Raw genomic sequence first — 12746 nt, forward strand, 5'->3', positions numbered from 1 at the left:
CGTAGTTTATAAATGAAAGACTAAAGTAAACACAACCATAACCTTGCATGGCAGGAGTATTGCAGCTGATCCTACAATGATAAAGGATACACAGTTTATTATAAAGCAGAGCGCACACTGACAGACACATAAATAATGCATTTAATATTCAAATGTGAAAAACCTGAAAAAACAAAAAACAAACCTTGATCCACTCAGTGATGGAATTTTAAATGTTCATAATGTTCTTTACTATTAAAAATAATTGTTAAGTATTATAGGTGCTTTGCAATTATATTTAGGCCACTATCTATGTAATAAACATTAAAATGGATGGTGACACTTAAAACATGTTCATAAATCATGAAAGAATTAATTATACTACGTTATTGTAGCCTTATGATGTTTACAAAGCATTCTTCCCATGTTAGAAAAAGTGTTAAGCACATGTATAACTATTCATGAATACAGGCTTCATGCAAGGCTGTCAGAGGCCGAACTCTGATTTGGCGTAAAACATAGAATTTCAGCTGTTATTCAGATGTGGTTATTCTGTGTTCTGCAATGGTGGATTCGTTTAATAATTCCATTCATTTCTTAATTCTATTTCTGTAATGCTAAATTAATGATATCTGAATTACAGTTATGCCCACTCAGTGTGCAGCGTTCATGCTGCATCAGGGTTGTGTTTGAATGCTTGCATCACTCTGTTTGTTTTTTAATAATGTAAGGATCAGTCTAAACTAATCTTATACACCATTTGTTTGAAAAATAGTCACAGTGTTTGGTGGGTGAAGCAATTTAAAGATAAATATATGACAGGCCGTATGAAGCCACCGGAGATCACTGCTCTAGAGGTGGAGACATATGCGCATGTGTTTAATGTTCTGGGTGGATTACAGCCACCAAGATGTGAGTTAACTATTATAAACAAAAACATTCAAGCAAGTGATAAAAACTGTGATAAACACTTTGCCTCGGTGACCTAGTGCCCTCACCGCCTGCTCTGTGATGAGTGTTTTACTGCAGTATAATGTCACTCTGAGCAGGTGCCACTCTGGCCAGTCCAGTCTACTAGACGGGTGATGGGAAAAAAAAGATGAAGAGTCCAAGGGCACCATAATTCATCTGCTCAAGTCAGCATGGGAGAAAGAGAGAGAGAGAGAGAGAGAGAGAGAGAGAGAGAGAGAGAGAGAGGGAGAGAGAGAAAGTCAGACAGACAGACAGAGCAAGAGATGGGGAGGCAGAAAGAGAGACAACAGAGATGGGGAGAGGGAGAGAGTCAGAGTGACAGAGAGTATGTAAGAAAAGGAAAAAGAAAGAGAGGAGGAGAGGTAAAGAAAGAGTAATAGAGTACATGTAAGAAAAAATTGGAGAGAAAGGTAAAGTATGTAATAGGTAGACAGAGAATGGGAGAAAGAGAGAAATAAAGAGTGAGAAAGATGGAGAGAGAAAGAGAAATATGGAGAGAGAGTATGTAAGAAAAAGAGAGTTCAGGAAAAAGAAAGAGACACATAGAATATTTAGAGTATTTATGGATAGAAAGAGAGAAGGATACAGAGAAAATGAAAGAGAAAGACACTGAAAGAAAGAGAAAGAATGTGCAAGAAAGGAAGAGATAGAGGAGAGATGGAGAGAGGGGCACGAGAGAGAGGGGTAGGGAGGGAGTATGTGAGATAAGAAATGGAAGAGAGAGGGGGAGAGAGAGTATTCTGGAAAGAGATAAGTGGAGAGAGAGTACATAAGACAAGGAGAGAGAAAGACAAAGATGAGGTAGCGAGAGTATATAGAAAAAGGAGAGAAAGAAAGATAGAGAAGAGGTAGAGTACATAAGAAGGGGAAAAAGAGGAAGATGAGACAGTGAGAAAGAGAGAGAGAAAGAGAAGGAGAGAGAGGGACAGCAAGACGGAAACAGTGAAAGAAAGAGTGAGAGAGAGAGAACTAGAGGGAGAGAAAAAGATATACATGCAGAGAGAGAAGGAGAGAGAGGGTTATCTATAAATGAGCTTGGCTTATCTGCCAGGAAACAAACAGGTTTAACTCAGTGATCTTATAAGGAACTGAACTGTTTGCCCTCGATATCGGACAGCGTCACTCTCGCACACGCACTGAGCACACATACCAAAGATCGAACACACTTCACTCTGTTACTGCTTCTCTGCCTCTGAAACATCTTTGTGTGTGTGTGTCCTTTTGATTCGTATATGGACTGAACATATGCATCAAAACACTGCAGTATGATTGGCCGATGAACTGCCGTGCCATGGACATGGTGACCTTAGACGCATGTGCAGCTGCTCCGGAGCATCCATTCTATTGGCATTGCTTATTCATCTGTCTTTTATGGAACATCATCATCCTTGTGTATGTCACGAGTATTAATATAACGCTGCCAGATCGTAATGTACAGTGGATATGAAAGTGGTACTATTGTGATCCCTGGGGTCGGATGGCATCTTTAGGACAGCATTCCAGATGTGGCACTGTTGATGGCCTTCCTTTACTGGTTTACTGCTCGCCCACTCTCAGATGTCTGTGGTCTACCTAAACCGTCCGTGTTATCTGCTGTTTGTTGTGTTATTACCATCATTGGGTTTTCTGTTTTGCAGTTATTGAATCACAAATTGTAGGTTTTCCTATTTAGTTTGATGTTTCTTAGCTTCTCAAATGGTATATGACTATTTCTTAATGACTTGCTCACACTTGTACCTACCAAAATAAAGTCTTATTGTACGTTAATGAATTAATTAGTTAATGAGTTATCAACACTTATAACATCCAAAAGGGAGCCTTATTGGAAAGTGTAAAACATATTACTAATAAACAAGTTAAACTCACTTTCTATGAATTCACAAATTGCACAGTAAGACAACAGAAATAAGGAAAGCATCTTTATTTGCACAATTGATGGCATCTTAAAAACGCCAAGGTAACGAACATTGCTAAGAACTTAGTAGGTAAATTAGTTATTTTATATCTATTGTAGGCCACATTATAATTTCTGACTAATAAGATGTCTTGTTATTGTAAAATATTAATGAATATCTGGTAAAGCTGACAGGTATAATACTGATGTATAGAGAAGACAAAGTAAGACAAGAAACCAGCAAGATCTGAGGTTTAACAGTGTAGATGAATGTGGGTTCATTACTTGGCAAACAACAAGTCACAGTTGCCCTTTTTATTCATGTGTTAAAACTTCTTATTAATTATTCTTTAGGTTTTTATGACCTCATTAAGTACCATTAACTAATATTAAACTGGTTATAAACCCATTATAAGGGTAGTCTCATTGTGAAGTGATACCCAATCTGCAAATGTGACAGTGTATGGCCACCAAAACAGTCCAGATTGATGAGTCATATCAATAAAATCATAGATTTAAGGTTGGCCACCATGCTTGGGCATCTTCATGGTCTTGCATGCTGAACTAATCTTCTGCTCACTTCTTCTGCTCCCTTCAGCAAATTGGCTCTTTGTTAGAGATTACAGATGAACAACAGTTATGGACGAATCAACTGTATATATTTGTTTAAATTTGCTTAAATTTTCTTTTACGTGCAATTAAATAAAGCATATAAAATGTGTTTGAGCATTTGTTTGTGTGTGTGTGTTTGTGTTTGTGTTTTTGTGATCTATATTAGATCCTCATCACAGAGGATCACATCAGCATTTCAAACAGCTCTGGAGCTTCACAGTGTTTCGGTGTTGGCTGTAAAAATAGCTCTCATTCACACTTTGCCCTTTCTCTCTGTCCTTTTCTACAACAGCATACAAAACCCAACACAACCAACACATCACAGTACCTTTATCCCTTTGTGCAAGACACAGGGAAATCTAGAGGTGGACACTGAGTCTTTCTTATCTCACTCTCTGAAGATACTGTGGGTGTGAATTTTATGTTACTACACTAAAAGGCCAAAAAGTATGTGGACACCTGGCCATCACATCTATTAAGCTTGTTGGACATCCCAACCATGGACATTAATATGGAGTTGTCACCCACCCCTTTTCAGCTAAAACAGCATCCACTTTTCTGGGAAGGCTTTCTACAACATTTTGGTGTGCGTTTGTGGGAATTTGTGTTCTTTCAGTCAAAACAGCATTTGTGAGGTCGGACACTGATGTTGAACATGAAGGCCTTGCAGTGGGCATTCCAGTTCATCCCAAAAGTGTTCAGTGGTGTTGAGTTCAGGGCTCTGTGTAGGTGACAGGAGTTCCTCCATACCAAACTCATCAAACCATCTCCAGACCATTATCCCTCCTCCACCAAACTGTTGGCACTATGTACTACAATTTACATATATACGCACATTATATGACCTAAAGCAAGATGCGTGTTGCTCTGTGGATCTCTATAGGGACCTACAGGTATCCTATGTGGGATCTCTGAGTAATATATGGGTGGGTCTATATGAATCTATAGGTGTTTGATGTGGGATCTGTGGCTGATCTCTGGGGATCTACATAAGTGGATAGAAGCTACTTACATTTACTCTGCTACATGCACTTAAGAAAGGTACTTTTACCTTTATTTGAGCCATTTCAGAGAAGCAACAATACTTTTACTTGAAGGTGGGTCTAGACACCCTATACCCCTAGGGATGTATGGGTGTTATATGGGGATCTACAAATGACCTATAGGTGACCTATGTGGATCTCTGGAGGAACTATGGCGATATATGGAGGACATATAGGATTTGCAGGTGTTATATGGTTGATTTTGGGAATGATTTCTACGGGAGGCCTATGCGTGTTCTAAGAGGAGTTTATAGTGAGGTAAAAGTGGACTATTGGGGATCTAAGGGTGTTCTACGGGGGATTTATGGCTGATAAATAGGTTCAAAACAAACACAACACAGAAGTGCAGACTAAAATTGAGATGCAGAATGTAAATGAAATGTAATTTTTTTTTTTTCTTACATAACTAACCCTGTAATTAATTATGCAATTTTGTAAATGCATTTGAACAGAGATCCATGAGTACACCATGCAGAGAGAAAGAGAGAGAGAAGGAGAGAAGGAAAGCATTAGCAGTTGTTCACAATCACAAAACTGTTACACAGCAGTCCTGATATCCTTATTTTACCACCCTGTGCAACTCAGAGACCATTTGGTTTTAAGCTGCCACCCAGACACCAAACGCAACACAGCGCTGCTGTTTGCTTTACCACTGACTTTTCACTTAGACTGTTGCACAAGTGTATACTGAGAGAGAGAGAGAATTGCACAACTCCTACTTTGTTTTAGACAGTAGGGAGTGAAAAAAAAAAAGATATTTTAATATTTTAATAATTAATATTTTAATCTTAGTTCACTGCATGCTGTGAAGATGCCCATCAAATCTTAAACACTTCTAAAGCTGAACTAAGGAAAGTGTTCTTACTTCAACTGACCACCATCACAGGTCAGCCTATTTACTCTGCCATTAATTGTATATATTTTGGGGTTGTCTTAGACAATGAGCTGAAATGGGACCACTGTACTGAATTTATTAAAAGAAATAGGCAACAACTGTCAGTTAGACAATGTGTATTATGTTTTTCAGAGCTTTTATCAAGAGTGTTTTGACCCTCTGCTTTACCTGCAGGTTTGGAACTGAAATTTGTGACCACTGAAAGCAAATCGCAGGGCATCCACATCAATAGTTTAGAAGATATTAACAAGTTTAAAACTCTAAGCAAAGCAGTGAATTTGGTAAGACTTCACAATGTGTTGACTAAGTAATATTAAGTAACGCGTTTGTTAACATGAACAACACGTGATGTACTATATTAACAATGGTTAGCTAATATAAGTAAACAAGTAACAGGTACAATAATTCATGTTTTCACATTAAGTGTCGACAAACTTTAACTAATGTATTCGTTAACAATGACAACACAAGATTCTATGTTAATAATGATTAGCTAAAATGAAGTAAACAAATAACAGTTACACTAATTCACATTTTTCTTTGTTTATATACTGAATATATAAATTAGGATTCAATAAGCAATGTCAAATAATAGCTTAATTGGCTATTATTAAATTGCAGAAATTATTCATTTAACCAAAACAATCAACCAACATGACATCACACACACACACACACACACACACACGCACACACACACACACACACACACACACACACACATTTTCTAAGCCACTTATTCTCCTGGGTTGCAGGGCATGCTGGAGTTTATCCCAGTGCTGATTGGGCAGAATTTTGTTTCATAGTACATAGTACCAGGTTCCTATGGTTCCAATGCATGCACACACGACTACTAAGCGAACAAGTGAGCGAGCAAGAGAAAGATTGATTTAGGTTTTGTTTTTTTGCACATTACCAATACAACACCACCATAAAACTCTGATTACCCTACCACATGCATTTCAAAGACCAGCCAACAGGCCTGAAAACAACAGGCTACAATATACTGTATTATTATTACTTTATTAAATATAGCCCAGAAAAACATGCAGTAAAAGTTGACAAAGCAAAAAATAGACTCCCTCATTTAGCAGCAAGATTACAAAAACACTTAGACATAAAAATAGTAAAAACAATATGCAACCGCAAGACCGAACCAAGCTGCTACACAATAAGCAAGCAAAAAGCCAGATGAATAAAGCCAATAAAGCCAATAAAAAGGAATAGTATTCATACCTTTTTAAAGTTCTGCTTTTAGTTAGACAGAGTGATGGCCTTTTGAGGTATTTGAGATATTTGCTGCTGTGATAAAACATCCAAGTCTTCTAGGCTTGGACAGCAGTCACTGATGGAGGAAGCTGCAATGATTCAGCCCAGCTGGTCTCATCACTTCGCAAAGAGAGAGAGGGTCATAGATATGTAGCTAGCTGCTTACTTCTGTCGCAAAGTTAATGCTAGCACTAACATTAGCAGGTTCAATGTTTGTGCTTCTCTCGGCAGAATCTTCACTGCTTAGAGTAGATTACTTTCTGATTTCAAAAGTTGGAAAATGTTCAGTTGTTTTCTTTTGTTCGTTTTTAGGATACATATTTGCATGCTAACACACAAGATGAGCTAAATCCGGCCAACAAGATTAAGATTAAGCGCCAGAAATGTTGTTCATGCAATGACCTATAGCCAGTGACATTAACACAAATCAATGGCCTTCAAATGTATTTGCATCATACCGTGAGTGGATGCAGCCAAAAATGCATTTCATTCTCAAGCATGTTATTCTAAAACAAAAAGTATCCAAAGATATCTGCTGTTTTACAGTTTTATTTTCAAGATAGACAACAAAATCATAAAAAAAAAAAAATGTATGGCATGTTACTATGTTAGTGTCTTTGGCTGCCTTTGGAAAAAGTCTTAAGACTACATTTGGTTTTTTTTTGAAACAAGACTACAGTCTTTCTCTGTAGGGCTGATAAATTAAGTTTAATTTCTGTTCATGTTGCCATTTTTTCCTTGAGCTACTGCCCCCAAAATATCTGTGCATGGGCCTGACTCGTGACCATGGAAGGCAATGGCATCACTGGGGACTGAACTTGCGATCTCCCAATGACTGGGTGGTTGCGCCACTTGGTAGCCCCAAAGAATGCAGCTCTTGACCTCTTTAGGTGTTGAAACCCTCTGACCCCTCAAGACTGCCTGACGATTGGCAGAAGTCTGGCTTGCAAAACTAGTTTATTCCAAACTTTTGACTGGTACTGGCCGGTACTGTACTTACTTTAAAGCTCACATTGCATAGCAGATGAATAACAGATATTTCAGTAATATGAGACCTCAGTCATCAGGTAAGCCACAGGTGTGCGTGTGTTTTGAAGTGTTACTGGGTGAAGGTTGGAATGAACCAGATTTGTCTGGTTGCTGTTCCTCAGGGTGTGTGAAGTGTGTCTCAGGTGGAGTAAATGCACAGAGCTGCTGAATCACATCCTTCATTTTTTATTACCCACTCTGTTTCCACCTACTGTAACTCAGACAGTAGACTGGGTACAGTGCCTAAATATAGGTCAAACCACCCCTACCAGCTACACACACACATAGCCTCTCTCTCTCTCTCTCTCTCTCTCCCTCTCTCTCTCTCTCTCTCTCACACACACACACACTCACACTCAGTGGGGAATTCTGCTCCACGTGTCCCACAAGGCCTACGTGAAGACAGAAGCAGGTGAGTGGATGACGTGCTTTTCCACTGCAGTCACCTGATCACACTTCTCTATAGACTCTTAAAGCTACAGGTCCTACAGCACTGTGCAAAATTCTTTAGCCAGCCCAGAAAATAATTTAACCCCTTAAAATCCCAAGCTTATTACACACTAGGCTTTATTATTCAGTAACTACATGGACTTCAAGGCAAACTGGCAGATCTATTCTTAAGTTGTAGAAGTGTGTACTAAAACGTTGGGCCTGCCGGTGAGCCCTGGGCATTACAGGGGTTAACCTCTTAAACCTCTTAAACCTCTCTGTAATGGGGCACACTTCAATTCATCACTCTCATATCTACAGAACTTTCACATTAGTTTCATAGTAGATAATGAATCAGTTATAGTAGCTACTATGTAATTCACAGTAATTACTGAATGAAAATTGTAATACTGAATAATTATTCAGTGTTTATCACTGAAGTACACTGAGTCTCGAAGTAATCTTTACAAGCAAACCACACAGCTGGTTCTAGAACCAGAGTACATTAGACAGTGCTTGTGGGTGGACTATCGATATCACCAGCAAACAGCTAACAAAGCAATAACCAAGCGGAGGGCTCCAGTTCTCATTGGAAAAGACACAGCATAGCAGTATGACAGCAAGAGTCTACCATGTGCAGCCACTGTTGCTCTCAGTGGAAGTGAAGAAGTGTTCATTTTGTTTTAATGTTCGAATTTAAGGGGTCACATTAGAGACATTAAGACTAATGCTGTTAATCATGCTGTATTATTTAGATTTTTTGACAGCCCTATTGGGAACCTAATTTTTTGACCTATGTTTTATACATAGTATTGGACCTGCCTCTACCATCTAGAAATTATGTTAATTAACTCTATGCTTTTTATGTAATCACTATTTTAACACAGAAAATACATTATTATTATTATTATTATCATTATTATTATTATTATTATTATTACTCATTTCTCTACCCTTATCTCTCCCAGTTAATGACTGAACGCTGCTTAAATGATTCTGCAATCAAAGTCATTGCATTTTTAAGCATCTAATTCTGCTTAGCTCAATCTAAGCCACTGTGCAAGTCTGAAGGTTCATGGTTACAACACACTGGGTTTACATAAGGGGAGTAGGCCATGCAGGAGCCTAGGGAGCATTTAATCTCTGACCCAGGAGGAGCGATGGGCCTCAGAGACACAGACTGTACAGGCAAGAGCCAGTCTTACTAAATAGCCAACCTGCAGTGAGTTGCCTCAGACAGAGATAGAGGGTCAGAGACAAATGCAATAGGTCAGAGCCATGGTGGCTTATGAAACTACTAGTTTTACCTCTAGCAACAAAGATCTCTTGAAAGCATACACAGAGGGAAAAGCATCTTAGTCATTGTTAAAGCACAAGTTGTGTTAGCCATCCTCAAGCCTGGTCATGGAGCAAACCCTGTCCTGCGTATGTTAGTGATCCAAGCACATATGATGCAACTATTCAGCTAATTAACAAGCTCTTCACAAAAACAATAAAAAAGTGCAGAGCAGGGGAGCTCCAGGAACAAGGTTGGGAACCTGGGCTCTAGTACCTTATCAGTGGTCAATTTCTAACCACAGACTTGCAGCTTCAACCATACCATGTTAGTGTTGATGAATCCCTGTCTGTCTCTGCTCCTCCCTGTTTCCTCTTCTGAGCTCCACAAGGCAGAATCTGTGTTTCCTGGAACCAATTTATTACTTACATTCATGTTTATGACATTTAGCAGACGCTCTTATCCAGAGAGACTTACAAAAGTTCTTTGTTGTCCATGATGTATCTTAGTACTAATAGGTTAGAGTCCAAACTACCCTTGAGCTAAAACACTGCTAGAAACAAGAAGTAGGGCGATACCTAGAAATAAAGATACAAAATACAGAATTAAGACAGTATAAGTGCAATACAAACCATTTCAAGAATTGCTTAGTGTTAGTTTAAGGGCTTCACAAAGAGATTGGTCTTTAGTCAGCATTTGAAGATGGTGTGGGACTCTTGATGCTCCATTCTCCATTGCCGCTATGCTGACATTCGGACAGTTTACTCAAGTGAGTATGTACTTCTAAGGTGTTGACAGGCTGTTGATCCTGTGGCCTGGGATCAGCTCTGGTTCCTGACTTTGGCTCCTGATCCTGACTCCAGTCTGGATCCTACTTGAAATGCTTACCAAGTTGCAGTCACATCATGATTTCAGTCATGTCTTCTGTCCCAATACTAGCCACAAAGTCTGTTTCCATTCCTTGCCAAACCTCTTAGTTCTCTTGACCCAGTTTGTGTTTCTTTCTCTGCTCTCACTTCAGACACAGACTGTGGCCAATTCAGGTCCTTGAGACCCTTTCTGTCCCAAGTCTTAGTCTGCCCCATTTCCTGTCACTTAAGCAGTAACAGTTCTTGTCCATCAGGCAGCTCCAGTTCACGTGGCTCCGGTCCCTGTCCCTCAAACAGGTCCAGTTCCTGTCCCTAAAGTGTCTTCTTCCCTGTCCTAAGCATCCCAGTCCCTGTCTCTTGAGCAGTCCTAGTTCCTGTCACTTGAGTAGTTCCAGTTCAAGTAGCTTCAGTTTCTGTACCACAGTTGGTCCCAGTTTCTGCCCTTGAGTGACCTCAGGTCCTTTCCCTCAAGCAGTTTAAATTCCTGCCCCTTGAGATGCTCGACTTCTATCCCTTGAATTCTCCAGTTCCTGTCCCTCATGTGAATCCCTTCTTACCTCTTGAGTAGTCCCTGTTCCTCAAGGCACAGCAGCAACTGGATAATATAGAGAACTGAGAGAACTGGAACTGGTTCCTGTCCCTTGGGCCTCTGAGGTTTTGTTCTTTGAGTGGTCTCTGTTCCTGTCCCTCAAGAGGTCCCAGTTCCTGTCTCTTGGGCAACTCCAGTTCCTGTCCCTCAGGTGTTTTTGTACCAGTTCCTCAAGGACAGTAACTGAATCATAAAGACAATTCATGTCAAGTTGTCCTTTCGGAGATATGTTGGATTCATTCAACTGATGATAGAGATTTAATGCCTTTACTTAGAGTTGCTGAATTCCAAACAGGACATACTTGCATATTTTGCACACTTGACTTTCTTCATAGGAGTACTACCCCCTGATCAGAAGAGAGATGGAGCTGGATGATAACTTACAGCAGAAATAGCTGTAGGCAGAAGGAAGTTATTTTATCTTTAAGTTTTTTACCTTGTGCATCAAACAGTTTCCAGATAACCTGCAGTTCAACAGAACAGGTGACAGATCTGTATGATGAATCAAAGTCTATATAGTGAATATTAGATCAATGTTTAAATGTTAAAGAGTTCCTACTGAGGAACGGCACAACCATGGATAACCATGGATAAAGGAAAGGTAATGATAAGGTGACACCAGAAAGACTGTGTTGACAAAGCTGTCTGTTATAGTGATCTAATATAAATGGATTCATTGTAAAATAGAGTATAGATAGCAGCTACTATCCTGATCTCCAGTACTTTTCTACTACTTCATTCAGTATTTACTTCAGTATTCAGTCTCTCTGAAAAACTTCAGCTAGTTGTATCTGGTGTGTTACATTAGCGGCACTGTAATCATTTCTCATTTTTCCTTATCTTATCGAGAAAACTCACAGCTGCTTACCCAGTTTTCCAGTTCATATCATCCACAAATAATCTGTGGATGGAAAAAATAACCTAGCACCTGTGGCTCCATAAACAGAAGTCTAAGTGCTTCTGGTTTAGTAATATATATTTCTCACTTAAAGGATGATTTTTGAAGGGTTCCTTAGTTAAGACAGTGGTTACAAATAGTTCCATATTGCACCATTTCATGCTTAAATGGTCCTTTGCATGGTGAGCTGGATCTTCAGATTGATGGTTAAGTGTGTATGGTTCTACAAACCTTTTTGAAAATGGTCCTATAGCACCAAAAAGAGTTATTTTATTGTTACAAGCTTGACATTGTAACAATAGCAGAACCATTTTTGGTGCTATATACAACCATTTTCAAAAATGTTCTATAAAGGACCATACACAACACATTCTTCATCATTATGAAGAGCCTGTCCACCATGCAAAGAACCATTTAAGCATGAAATGGTTCTATATACAACTCATAGATCTAAAAAGAACCATTGCCTTTACTAAAGAACCTTAGAGGAACCATCTTTTGTAGTTTAGACAATTAAGTCTTCTCTTTATAGCAACATGTGCTATATGACATAATGGCTCCATATAAAGGTTTTATTTCTGGTATTTTATGTATTTATTTATTTTATTTGTTTTCAATGTAGAAACTGAACCAACTTTACGTGTATTAAAAAAACACCTTTTTAAGGAATTCAGGCACTATATCTTGAGGCAGTAAAAGTGTTATGGACAAATATTGTCCAAGTGTCCAGTAAGACAAGATTAGAATTTCAGAAGGTCAAAAATTCAGATTAACCTATTTTTATAGTATTGTGTAAAAGGCTGCCAATAATTATCAGGCATGACAACCTATCTTGGCAGTACATGTGCTTTTACTTGGAAAAACACTCTATAACATTAGACTAAATACAAATAAACTCAGATACAGTAAAAAGTAAGTAAAAGTGTTGTTTTCAGTGAAGTTCTTGCCATATTGTGAGATGGTCAGAAGAATACAGGCTTCCTCTTCACCTC

Source organism: Colossoma macropomum, unplaced genomic scaffold, assembly GCF_904425465.1.
Source record: "Colossoma macropomum unplaced genomic scaffold, Colossoma_macropomum, whole genome shotgun sequence".
Classification (NCBI taxonomy): Eukaryota; Metazoa; Chordata; class Actinopteri; order Characiformes; family Serrasalmidae; genus Colossoma; species Colossoma macropomum.